This window comes from Cryptotermes secundus, unplaced genomic scaffold (assembly GCF_002891405.2).
Source record: "Cryptotermes secundus unplaced genomic scaffold, Csec_1.0 scaffold1264, whole genome shotgun sequence".
NCBI classification, from domain to species: Eukaryota; Metazoa; Arthropoda; class Insecta; order Blattodea; family Kalotermitidae; genus Cryptotermes; species Cryptotermes secundus.
The window spans coordinates 416,455-428,628 of record NW_019738985.1 but is presented as its reverse complement, the minus strand read 5'-3'; the positions used below and the strand labels follow the sequence as shown (position 1 = coordinate 428,628).

Below are 12,174 nucleotides of genomic sequence, written 5' to 3'. Positions count from 1 at the left end.
ATTCATTTTATAGGGTAGGGCAGGAGGTACTGAGGATGGAAGCGTGGGACCCCACCCTCACTCACCCTTATAATCACGCAGGAAGTTAATCGTTTGAGACCAAGATAATTCACCGAGTGTTAACAAGAAATCATTTTAAACTGCAGCGCCATCTGTTGAACNTATTTTCTTTAATCTTCCTCTTAAGCTACGTCTTCGGTTATAATTCCAGAAAAATCATATTAACTCACTTTCTATTTCACAAAATTATCGTTGGTCTCGAACCTTGTAAGTCTGCTTCACTACGCCGATGTTTTACCAATTGGCCACCAATGCCACGGAAATGTTTGAACTTAAATCTTCCTCTTATGTTACATCGTTTGTTATACTTAAAGAAAAATCTTATTAACTTCACTTGTATTTTATAAAACTATCGCTGGTTCCGAACCTCGAAACTTCTATTCGCTACGCCGGTGCTTTACCAATACGCCACCAATGCCACGGAAAGTTTTGACCTGTAATCTTCCTCTTATGTTACAGCTCGCTATATAATTCCAGAAAAAAATCTCATTACAAAAATTCTTGTATTCTCGAACCACGGACCCTTTAATTACTACGCCGGTGCCTTACCTCCAGACCAGCAGAACACCTATGTTACCGCTTTCTGCGATCCTCCTCATATTCTACGACTTGGTTTATAGCTGCAGAAAAGTCGCTTGGGTCGCTCCCACTTTATGTGTTCGCACCTGTCACGTTTTTAATGATTACTGTAGGATATTAATGATGTAACATCTTAACCAAATTTCGTGAGAACGTGTTAATTGGCTCAAGAGTCGGAACTCACATACGCAAACATTGCAATCTCGTAAATATTGTTTCTTTTAGAACGAAGGAAATTGGTGAAGGAAAGAGTGGAAGATCTAAGAAAAATCGGTAGAGGGGGAGGTAAACGAAAGAAAGGAAAGAGGGCGATGTAAAAATAGGAAAGACGAATAGAAAAATTAAAGGAGAAAGAATACGGGAATCGTACCTAGGAACTTCACTTCCGAAGCCGGAGAACTTGCCGATTAACTGGGACTTTTGGCTTTTGAAGCATTCTAGGGAGACAGATGCTCACAACTGGGAAGTGAGCGGCTGGTTCCTTTCCTTTCTGTCCGCTAATACCTTCATTGAGTGCAGAACACAGCAGTTCGCACGGCATTACGTAGTGCACAGCCGTGTATCAGCACCGCACCTGGGGGATGCATATTCCAGGGTGGCTTAATAATGCAAATCGTTACACAGTCCAAACCAGGATTCAATTATTGTGTTCCAGTTTGAACTTCGCAGCCCTTCAGACATGCATAATACCTCTCGCTCTACAATAGACACCATTCACTTCTTGATTTATTTAGAGATTCCCTGATAACTGAAGGGGCTGTATAACTTAAATAGGAACGTCAGGCTGACTGTGATCCCTGAGTTGGTGTGGGAGAAAGTGGGCGAGGACCGCCTGAGTTAAACTACGAACTCCCGTCAGTTACATCTGCAGATATTTTAAGAGATGGCATTTGCTTCTACCAGATACTGGTTCAGTTCCAAAATGGAACTCTATTTATACGGTTTATTTTACGACAGAGCCAGGATACCGACGGACTATAGGCTGGATGTCCTGATTCTATACCTGGGAAGCCCCAATTTGGGCCTAGGCCTACCTCCATGAAACTCTCCGTTTCACTTCGGTTTACTAGATCTTACACATTCGGTAGGACTCCTTGAGCGAGTGATCAGCTCGTCGCAAGGCCTCTACCTGTGGACAAACACAGGAAAACGCACACAAACATCCGTGCCCTGAGTGGGATTCGAACCCACGATCCCGACTTCCGAGCGAGCGAAGACAGTGAATGCTTTAGACCGCTCGGCTACCGTGACCGGCCATTAGCAAATTTAGTCAGAGTAATTGCAATATTTATATATATATATATATATATATATCTTATTACTGTTTCCTTTTAATTCTTTTTATTTTTGTAATTATGATATCTCATTATGTGTCCTGCGACTGCGCTAATGGAAGGTATTCTGTTTTACCGGTTCCAATTTGTTGTTTATACATTCGTAAACTCGAAGTGTATAAATCGAGAAAAATGGAAGTATCGGACCATTTGGGCGATCTAAGCATAGGTTGGAGGGCAACTTACAAATGTTTCTTATAGGATTAAGATATGAGGGTGCAGGTTGGACCCAAATGTCTCAGACAGGTTCTGGTTTCGGGTTCTTGTGACGTGACAACATAAAAGGCGAAGAAATCACACAAACTACGTTATATATTTATAGTGTTCTTTTAGCCCATAAATGTATTGTATTAATGAACTGTATCCGTTTTGTAATACACAGTATTCACCTTTAAATTTTATTTATTTTCTTAATGGCTTCTCCAGTCCATTCAGGGCCCAGGCCTCTTATTTTGAGTTCCTTAGCATCTTCTTTACAGACGGTAGAACTCCTTGGGCGACTAATTAGCCCGTCTAAAGGCCGCTACCTAAACACAGGACAACACAAACACAGAGTAAACGCACACACACACACACCAAATATCCGTGCCCTAAGTGGGATTCGAACCCATGATCCCAGCCTCCGAGCGAGGGGAGAAACTTCTTGACTTAGACCACGCGGCTAATGTCTCCGGCTTAAATTTTATTATTAAACTTAAATATTTCGAAATCCGCGCCATAGCTTAAGCGGTTAGTCGCTGGCTTCCCATCGCGGCGGCGCTGGTTCGATCCCGGGTCTGGTCTAGTGGAATTTGTGGTGGACAAAGTGGCGCTGGGGCGGGTTTTTTTTTTTCCGAGTACTTCGGTTTCACCTGCCAATCTTCATTCCACCAAATTCTCCATCACCATAATAACCCGGGGTAAGTACAATAGGCCAATCAGTGGCCGCCGTGCCGAGTGGACACACCTGGACTCCACCCCCCACTGAAAGAATAAATATTTCGAAATTTCAGAGAGGCGCATTTATTAATACATATACTTATATAGTATAATCTTGTGGGATCCGATATGATTTATTGCTCTTGTACTTTTAGTCATTTGTATAAATATTTATTATTACTTGCATAGCAGTGTCATTTTATTACGTCCTCGTTTTGATACCTGATGATGACCGCTTTGCGGCAAAATGATGTAGTGTGCGACAAAAATAAAATCAGGAAGTTCAAATGTAGTTTGCGTGACGTCTAATCGCAACACATTGAATGGTGAAGAAAGCAGTCTTCTGGGATTTGCACCGTGTATATGTGGTGTTAACCGACGTTTCGGAGGAACGTATCGCCTCCATCTTCAGGGTAGAAGAAAAATATAAGAAATCTGCAGGCGAAGAGACCGTGAGAACCGGTAAAAGCAGACGTCTGCTATGGCATGATGTGATACGATATGATTATTCGCCTTAACACAACGAAACGATTAAGAAACAATTAACTTATTGTTACATGTCTCTCACGCCCTCATGCTATTGTTGCTAAGCTGTTGCTAAGCGGTTACTCTGTAAACAGTGGCCTTTCATATGTAACACCCTCAACAATAGAAGAAAAATGTTCCCTACGTGGTCCGTGTTGAGATGTTATTTCTGAGAGATCTGGAGTTTAGTCCGTTGTCAGTTGAAAAACATTTCTGTACTGGAGGCTGTGAAAAGAGGAGCTGGGCGCGTGAAGATGGAAGATTTTCTGCTGTTAGAAGCTGTTGCCAGGGAACGACTGGTGATAACACAGCAGGCTGGAAATGCTTATCCGATCCTGTGGTGATTCGAGTATTACTGAGTCGTGTGTACAAGTGGTCAACAAATCTTTTCCTCAATCCAAACCGTGACAATATGATTGAGCTGTCCCTTGACCGGCCTAGTGTATACTAATTTCCGAAATAGGCAGTAGCAATCTTCTTGTACACTCTGTGATGTACCCCCTCTCTTCCTTCCTACTGTTTTCCAGTCTACTCCCCCACCCATTGCCAGAGAATTGAATTGTGGAGCACATACCGACATTCGCGACTTCGTCTTGGAGGTGCAGTGCAGGTGGCTAGACTTTCTTGTAGTATGGGGGCAGCGAGGTGAGTGATATTCTAAACTATTTTCGGTTCTCTATTCGGAATACCTATTTTGGCCCTTTTACATTGTTTTATTCGCCTCCACCGAGTTCTCGAAGCTAGTATATAATTTCTTTTATAACCCTCCCCTTCGGCTGACTGTCGATTTTCAATTTATTATTTGTTATTGTGTCATTTCATCCCCTCATTCGTCGCTGACCGTATAATCTGCTGACCGCACTGTTAGATAACAACCACGCCAAATCAGTGATCTCGGTTACGAACGCAACGAATCAATACCTTACTCGTTACTGTTTATATTCTTTCTTTGTTAATTACAAATCCATAGATTTATATTATTGAAACTGTGACACTGAATTATTTACTCCATTATAATCATTAACCGGATATGGCCCAAGTAATGGTGTAAATAGGCCAGGGAAGGTCGCCCGGAAGGAGGCAATGGTTTGTTGCCCAATTCCGCCCACCCTTTCCTTGACTAATATTCATGGTATTGAAGTTTCGATTATACATCATACTTTACGTTATTTAACTCTTTTTATAACAAGCTCTTACATTCATTTCCTTACAGTTATATTAACTCAATTTACACGGGACCAAAGTACTTAACATCGAGTCTGGAAAATATTTATCATAACTTCTTGCAGAAAGTACTTAAACTCTCTTATTACTTACGCTCAATCACACAACTTTCCAGTTAGCTCATCTTAAATTTCCGTTTTATCATTCACGCTATTCAGTTCTGTAAATCAAGTGGTCATTCGCCAGCTTCCCATCAGGTCATGTGGTGGACAAAGTAGCACTAGGGCGAGTTTCTTCCTGCTACTTTGCTTTCCTCATTCCATAAACTGCTCCGCTTTCATTATTTATCCTATCCTCTTCACTTTATATTTTTGATAGTGATCACTAGTAAGGAGGTTGGTCCATGAGGAAACACAGAGAAAACTAAGTATATGTTGCTGCCTTGTCGCCAAAATGCAGGGCAAGATCATGACATAAAACTAGGTAACATGTTTTGAAAATGTGACACAGTCCAGATATTTGGAACGACTATGACAAATCAAAATCTGATTCAGGAGGAGAATAAATTCGGGTTATGCTAGCTACCATTTAATCCAGAACCTTTTGTCTTGTCGTCTGCTGTCTACAAACATAAAAATTAGATAAACTATAATTTTGCCTGTGGTTCTGTATCAGTGTGAAACTTGGTCTCTGACATTAAGGGAGGAACATAGACTGGGGGTTTTTGAGAGCAAGGTGCCAAGGAGAATATTTTGGCTGAAGAGAGATGAAGTGACAAAAGGACTGAGAAAACTGCATAATGAGGAGCTTCATAACGTGTACTCTTCTCCAAGTATAATTAGAATGATCAAGTCAAGGAGGGTGAGATGGGTATGACATGTAGCACGAATGGGGGAGAAGAGGAATGCATATAGGATATTGGTGGGAAAGCCAGGAAAAAAGAGACTGCTGGGAAAACCAAGATGTAAGTGGGTGGGCAATATTAAAATGGATCTTAGGGAGGATGGGATGGTATGGATTGGATTATCTGGCTTAGGATATGAACCAGTGGAGGGCTTTTGTGAACACGGTAATGAACTTTCAGGCACCATAAAATTCTGGGAACTTCTTGAGTAGCTGCACAATTGGTGGTCTCTCAAGAAGGGCTCAACTCCATGAGTGAGTGAGCGTTGTTCAATAACCAACTTAAAACAAGTAGTTATACCCCTTGCATAACCAGTTGCCCTGTTTGTATTATGTTGGTTATTGTATACTGGAGATCATTAGCAATTTGTGTGTATACCTGTGTGTGCACTGAATATTTAACTACTTATACAATTCTTTCTGTATAAAAGGCTGTCTTGTTTGAATGTCCTTATTCTACACACAACATGTAGAAGCCATTAATGTCAATAATGCTCTGGAATAGACCACCAGATGACAGTGAGATAACTAAAGCTTCAGTCGCCATTGTCGCCTTGACTATTTGGTCTCGAGCTTTCGAGAAAACGAATTTCCATAGTTAGTAAAAGGTAAGGTAAAGTTGTCCCTGTGCTTAACTAATTAAGCACTACACCATGAAGGCGTATGGGGGAGTGGATGTATAGATCCACATTTTCTTGACCTCAGCACTAGTTGGAGGTGAGTTGTCAGCTTCACGTCCCTGCCGCTTTACCCCCGGGGAAAGAGCCCCCAGTACCTAATTGGACAGGAGGTTGGGTGGACCCCAGAGTTAGTCTGGATGGTTTGGAGAAGAGAAAATTCTTTCCCACACCAGGACTCGAACTCCAACCCTTCGGTCATCCTGTCGCTGTACCAACTGTGCCATCCTGGCTCCTTTTCCATCGTTAGTAGTAATACTCTCATGTATTTCCACAAGGTTCCAGTCTCACGTGTTCTTGTTACTCCACAGATGGCACTAGTGGTAGATATTACATGTCTGCACAGTTTTTTCAAATTTCTTCGCATTGGTACTCATGCACTTGGTTTTTGTCAGCTAAGTTTCTAGCACAAATTTCTACCTTTTTTTCCCCTTGTTCCATGCATGTGCGTGTTCTATCACATTTTTATTTTATAGTTTCTTGTTGTCGCCCACTGAACTAGCCTAGTCCTGTATGTTGAAATAGCGGGGTAAATCTGACAGGAGTTGTCCAGTGATTGAGATTAGCTCTTTCTAAGAGGGTCAACTGAGTAGGTGTCTTCCTTTCTCACCTGAAGATGGATACAGATCCAATTTCTGAAATGTTGTGTCTTCTATTACCTAAAATTCCAGATGATGGAAAAAGTCCAAAACCCCAGTAATTCTGTGTGTCATCCACTATTGTCAGAACCCTTTAGAATCAAATCTAGTTACAGCCTTCAGACTGTGGCTGCAAAATGGCCGCAGCCACTGTCGTCTCAGTCAGTAAAAAGGTTAGCAAATGTCCACTATCCTGGCCTATAAGTAATAGGCCTCCCAAATACTGAATTCACTGAAAAATGAATAGTTCAGTCACCATGATCTATTGTACTGCAGCGGTCTAATATCGCTTCATTCATCTATTCAGAGAAAGTTTCTCAGCAGTGCACAATTAATTTACATCAATCCAACACACCCTTACTGAAACAGACTGGACACTTTGATCTGTAACATATACAAGACATATTCTTAAGAGTTTAGGAAAGCTTAAGTTTGGTAAACGTAAACGAAAAGTCTGTTTCCATCAGAGATATTTGGATTTAATCTCATAACTGTTCACATCTTACACTTGTAAGCTACATAAGGTACATATCTGTTTTTCACATATTTTAATTCATTATGAATTACGTGTATATTATGAGGTTTCCACATATTATTAATAGACATAGTATGATAAAACTTGAGAATCTGGACCACACTTTTGTTGACAAGACAAATATTAATGTTGAGGATCAAATTTGGGATTGCAAATTTAAGTTATTACCTAGGTGCCTGGAGACTTGCGAAAAGTGTTTTGCAGTGAAAGAGCAAAGATGACAACACATGGACACGCAATGAGGTTAAGAATGCGATAATCAGCATTCATGCGTAATACCGTGTGCAAGACGCGCCGCTAACTAGGCCACTGGAGGTGGTCATATGAGCAAATACACAGCGACAAGACGCAAGAGGTCCACCCCCAGCCACATAGAATACCCAATGAAAGCCTAACTTTAAGAAAGTAGAACACAAGGGAGGAGCTATCTACCCCCTTGTCGTCCACGCTGAATCAGCGAATTAAGACTATAAATGAGGGAAAGTCAAGAGACTTGAATTCTGATCTTATACAGAATATAGAGTTGTCAGCCGAAGGCTATCGGCGACATGTATTCCATAAGAGGGTGGACAACGGCCGTAATCTACATTTGTATTGCAAGTAAGTCTTTTCGCTCATATACGCCATGCTGTTAGATGTTATTGTTAAGAAAAGTGTTATTGTGTGATTATAAGGCAGTCTCCAGTGTACCAAGTGAGATCCAGGGTAGAACAGGGTAGAAATGAACGGAGAGTGACAGACAATGATAGGAGCACAGTTTCAAGGCACCTCCCCTCCACAACCAAGGTCGGTAGAATTAGTTTAGGATAAAAGTCAGGATAGACAGATCAAAAGCTAACCTTTTTCTTCATGTAATTATTATTGTAAATAGACAGTGTACATAGTAGAAAATGTACGCAGGGAGTTCTGATTCACCCGCCAGTAACCATCCTGTCCTCGACCGCTCCCGAGCTACCATAGCTAAGACAGCCGACGGCAGCCGAGTGGAGCGCCGATGTTAGGAAATGAGTAACGACAGACCCAAGTACTTATAATTTCTCACCCCCTCCCCCCTGAGGTGTAACAATTATATTTAATAACATACTTAAAGTAATAAATTAATGGTGGAACTTTGATGAACCCTATGATTCTAAAATATACTCATGTTTACAAGCTTAATATTGAATGGAATAATGTATTTTTTTTATTGCTAGTGGGGTGGAACTCAGTCCCTTGTACTGCGGCCACTTCTGGCCTACTGTACCAGCCCCAGAGCAATTGGTGGAATGAAGATTGGCAGGGGAAAACGAAGTACTTGGAGAAACCCTCCCCCATCGCCACTTTGTCCACCACAAATCCCACTTGACCAGACCCGGGATCAAACCCGGGCCACTGCGATGGGAAGCCAGCAACTAACTGCTTCAGCTATGGCACGGCCCTTGGAATTATATAATCAAATGAAATAATAAATAGACTGTTGTATAGCATTCTAAAAGCATCAATAGTGTAGGATATCCCAAATTTTCCTGCCCATACCAAAGCCTAGTAAAAGTAGAACGTACTGTCTCAAAAGCTAGAAAAAAATTCTTCATGAGTAAACACTACAAACAAGATGAATGTATTTAATTTTTTGGTTATGCTTAAGAAAGTTAATTGAGACATAGGCATAACTTAATTTCTTGGTTGTATTATAAATATATAATATTCAACTATGATATTAACAAGAGAAGATTTTTAATACTAGAAATGTGTAATAGAAAATTGGGCTTCATGAATTCAAATGAGAATATTGTCATGTGTTGGGTGTATAACGCGACAAATAACTTCACGCTGTATTTGATATAGCAAATTTTATTTCACATTCACACTTACAATCACCCAAATTACAATCTGACAATTACTGCCATCGGCAGTATCACATATACTACACTGCATATGCCAGAATACAACTGACTGGTTGCTGGCTAACTCGGAACTCTCTCGGAACTAACTCGTAGGTAGCTGCCTTGAGAACTCTCTCGGAACTAACTCGTAGGTAGCTGCCTTGAGAACTCTCTTGGAACTAACTGTGAATAGCCTTCGCTGCTCCTTATGTAGCCTTGTTCCAGACCATTGTCGTCTGGTGCCGTGTTATTAGCAACGCTGTCCGGAGTTGTTGAGTGCTGCCCAGCAACCGCGATATCCCTTGGTGACATCACCTCTGTCATCTTTAGTTTCTGAGCATATTTAATGGCGCTCCCTGTTATTAGTTACTTACAGGTACAAAACAGAAAATGAATTAATGTGCTCATTAACACAGGAATTAAATTATCACAATGGTAACCGAAGCAACAATGATTAAACAACACATAATAAAGTCATTATATCATATTAAACATACTGCACTGGATTTCTGGGAAAGCTGAAAATTTTTAATTCCTTCTGCTTATGGATAGAACAGCTCCCCTAGACAGACAGAGGACACCTTTCTGCAAGCCATGTTATACTGAAAAGAACAATGCAAAAATTGTAACAGTCATAGTACATTTCAATTTTCTTGACATTCCATATATCTTTCTTTGGGCTAAACTAGATGCTAAACATGTCATAATACAAATACAAGGACCTACTTCCATGTAATTATGACCAGTAAAACTTAATGACTTACTTACTTATCCTACACAAGACTTAAATAATTTTAATGAGATTTCATCATAAGTGCATGAATTTTTTACTTGACAGAATTATATACAATTCTAATTTCTTCCTGTGTAGTAGGGATAACCATGTTAGGTGGGTCCCTTGTCACCGTAGCATGGTGCATCCTTAGGTCGCAGATGGAGGGCCCAACCTACAGATTTGGAAGGTAGCTGCGAATATATGGAAAAAGCAGTTGTGGACAGCCTACTATGGTTAGTCCTCAAGCTTGGGGGTTGGGCGTGAGTCCAACAACTTCTTACCATACAAAATAAACGTGTTACGAAAGATCACAAGAAACCTCATTGCTGAACGGATTCTTTAGATAAATTACCTAAATTAAGGCGAATGGACATGATATCTGGTATGTGGAATGAAAGAGATCTGTAAAGGGCAGGTTTGCTCATGACAGTGTGAAATAAATATCAAAATATAAGTTAGATTTAGTGGGAGTACAGGAGGTCAGATGGGACAGAGGTGGCACCGAACCAGCAGGTGAATGTGCATTTTTCTATGGAAAGGGAAATGAGAATAATAAATAACATACAGGCTTTTTTCTTTGTGCATAAGAGAATGATATCAGCAGTTAAGGGGGTAGAGTTTGTTAGCATAGGATATCATACATAGTACTAAGGGGATGCTGGGATGATATTCTTGCTCTGAATGTTCATGCCTCAACAGAGAATAAAATTGATTGTATGGACAGGTTCTACAAGGAACTACAAGTACAATGTGTATTCCATAAATATCACATGAAAATTTTGTTATGGGATTTCAATGCCAAATTAGGGAGGGAAGAGATTTTCAAACGAACATTTAAGAATGAGAGTTTATAGATGAAAATATTAATGATAATGGAGTCAAAGTGGTTAAATATGCCACATCAAAAGTCTGACTGTCAAAAGTACAATGATCCCACATCATAATATTCATAAATTTATTAGGACATCTCCTGTTGGAAACACTTGCAATCACTCTGACCATATTTTCATAGAAAGGAGATGGCATTCAAGTGTACTTTATGTCCAATCTTTCAGTGGAGCAGATTGTTATACTGACCACTATCTGCTGGTTGAAGAAGTTAGGGAGAGACTGCCACTGAGTAAATAAACTGTGCACAATCATCATATGGACAGGTTCAATCTCAAGTAATTAGACGAGGTAGAGGGTAAGGAGCAATAATGGGTAGAAATCTCAAATAGGTTTGCAGCTTTTGGGAAACTTAGATGCTGAGGTGGATATTGATAGAGCTTGGGAAGCTATTAGAGAGAATATAACAATTTCAGCCAAAGAGAGTCCAGGTTATTATAAACTGAAGAAGCATAAGATGTGGTTCAACGAAGAATGCTCAAAACCATTTGACAAAGGAAACAAGCCAAACTCACTGGTTACATGATCCAAGTCAAAAAAATGGGGATACTTTAGCCAACAAGCTTGCAACCAATAGTACTCATATGAACAAGAACATAAGAGACCTGAACAGAGGAATAAATGAATTTAAGAGGGGTCACCAACATAGACCAACTTAGTGAAGAGTGAGAATGATGATCAGCTTACAGATTCCAACATTTAGAATAGGAGGAGGAACTACTACTCTGAGCTACTGAAATACATAGGGTCAGTGATGTTAGGCTGATATAAATACATACAGATGAGCCCTTAGTCCTTTTGAGGTTGAAATTGTTATTCCAAAGTTGAAAAGAAAAAAACCCTAGGTAGTGATCAAATTCTGGCAGAACTGATTGAAGCAGAAATTGAAACATTGCAGTGTGAGATCCATAAACTGATTCATTCTGTTTGGAGTATGGAAGAATTCCCTGATCAGTGGAAGGAGTCTACTATTTTACCAGTTCAAAAGAATGATGATAAAAGTTACCGTAGTAATTGTCGTAGGATATCACTGCTATCAACTTCACACAAAATTTTATCCAATATCCTTCCCTCAAGGTTAAGTTCATATATACTGATGAAATTATTGGGAATTATCAGTGTGGGTTTCAACATAATGATTAACTACTGATCAGACATTTTGCATTCATCACATACTGGAGAAAAAACTGGAGTACAATGAAACACTACACCAGCTATTCAGAGTTCAAGAAAGCCTCGTATGCTTCAGTTTGGAGGGAAGTATTGTACACAATATTTTCATAGAGTTTGGAGTACCCATGAAACTATTTACAGTG

At 40.1% G+C, this 12,174-nt stretch overlaps 1 protein-coding gene across 1 annotated transcript in view; it reads left to right on the top strand.

The window, feature by feature from the left end:
- The first annotated feature begins 4,015 nt into the window (after positions 1-4,015).
- The window catches only part of LOC111871551 (transcription initiation factor TFIID subunit 6), a 58,155-nt gene continuing 49,996 nt past the window's right edge, over positions 4,016-12,174 (top strand). Inside the window, exon 1 of the mRNA XM_023864740.1 lies at positions 4,016-4,061. The gene's annotated coding sequence lies outside the window, so the exon portion shown is untranslated. The remainder of the gene's footprint in view (positions 4,062-12,174) is intronic.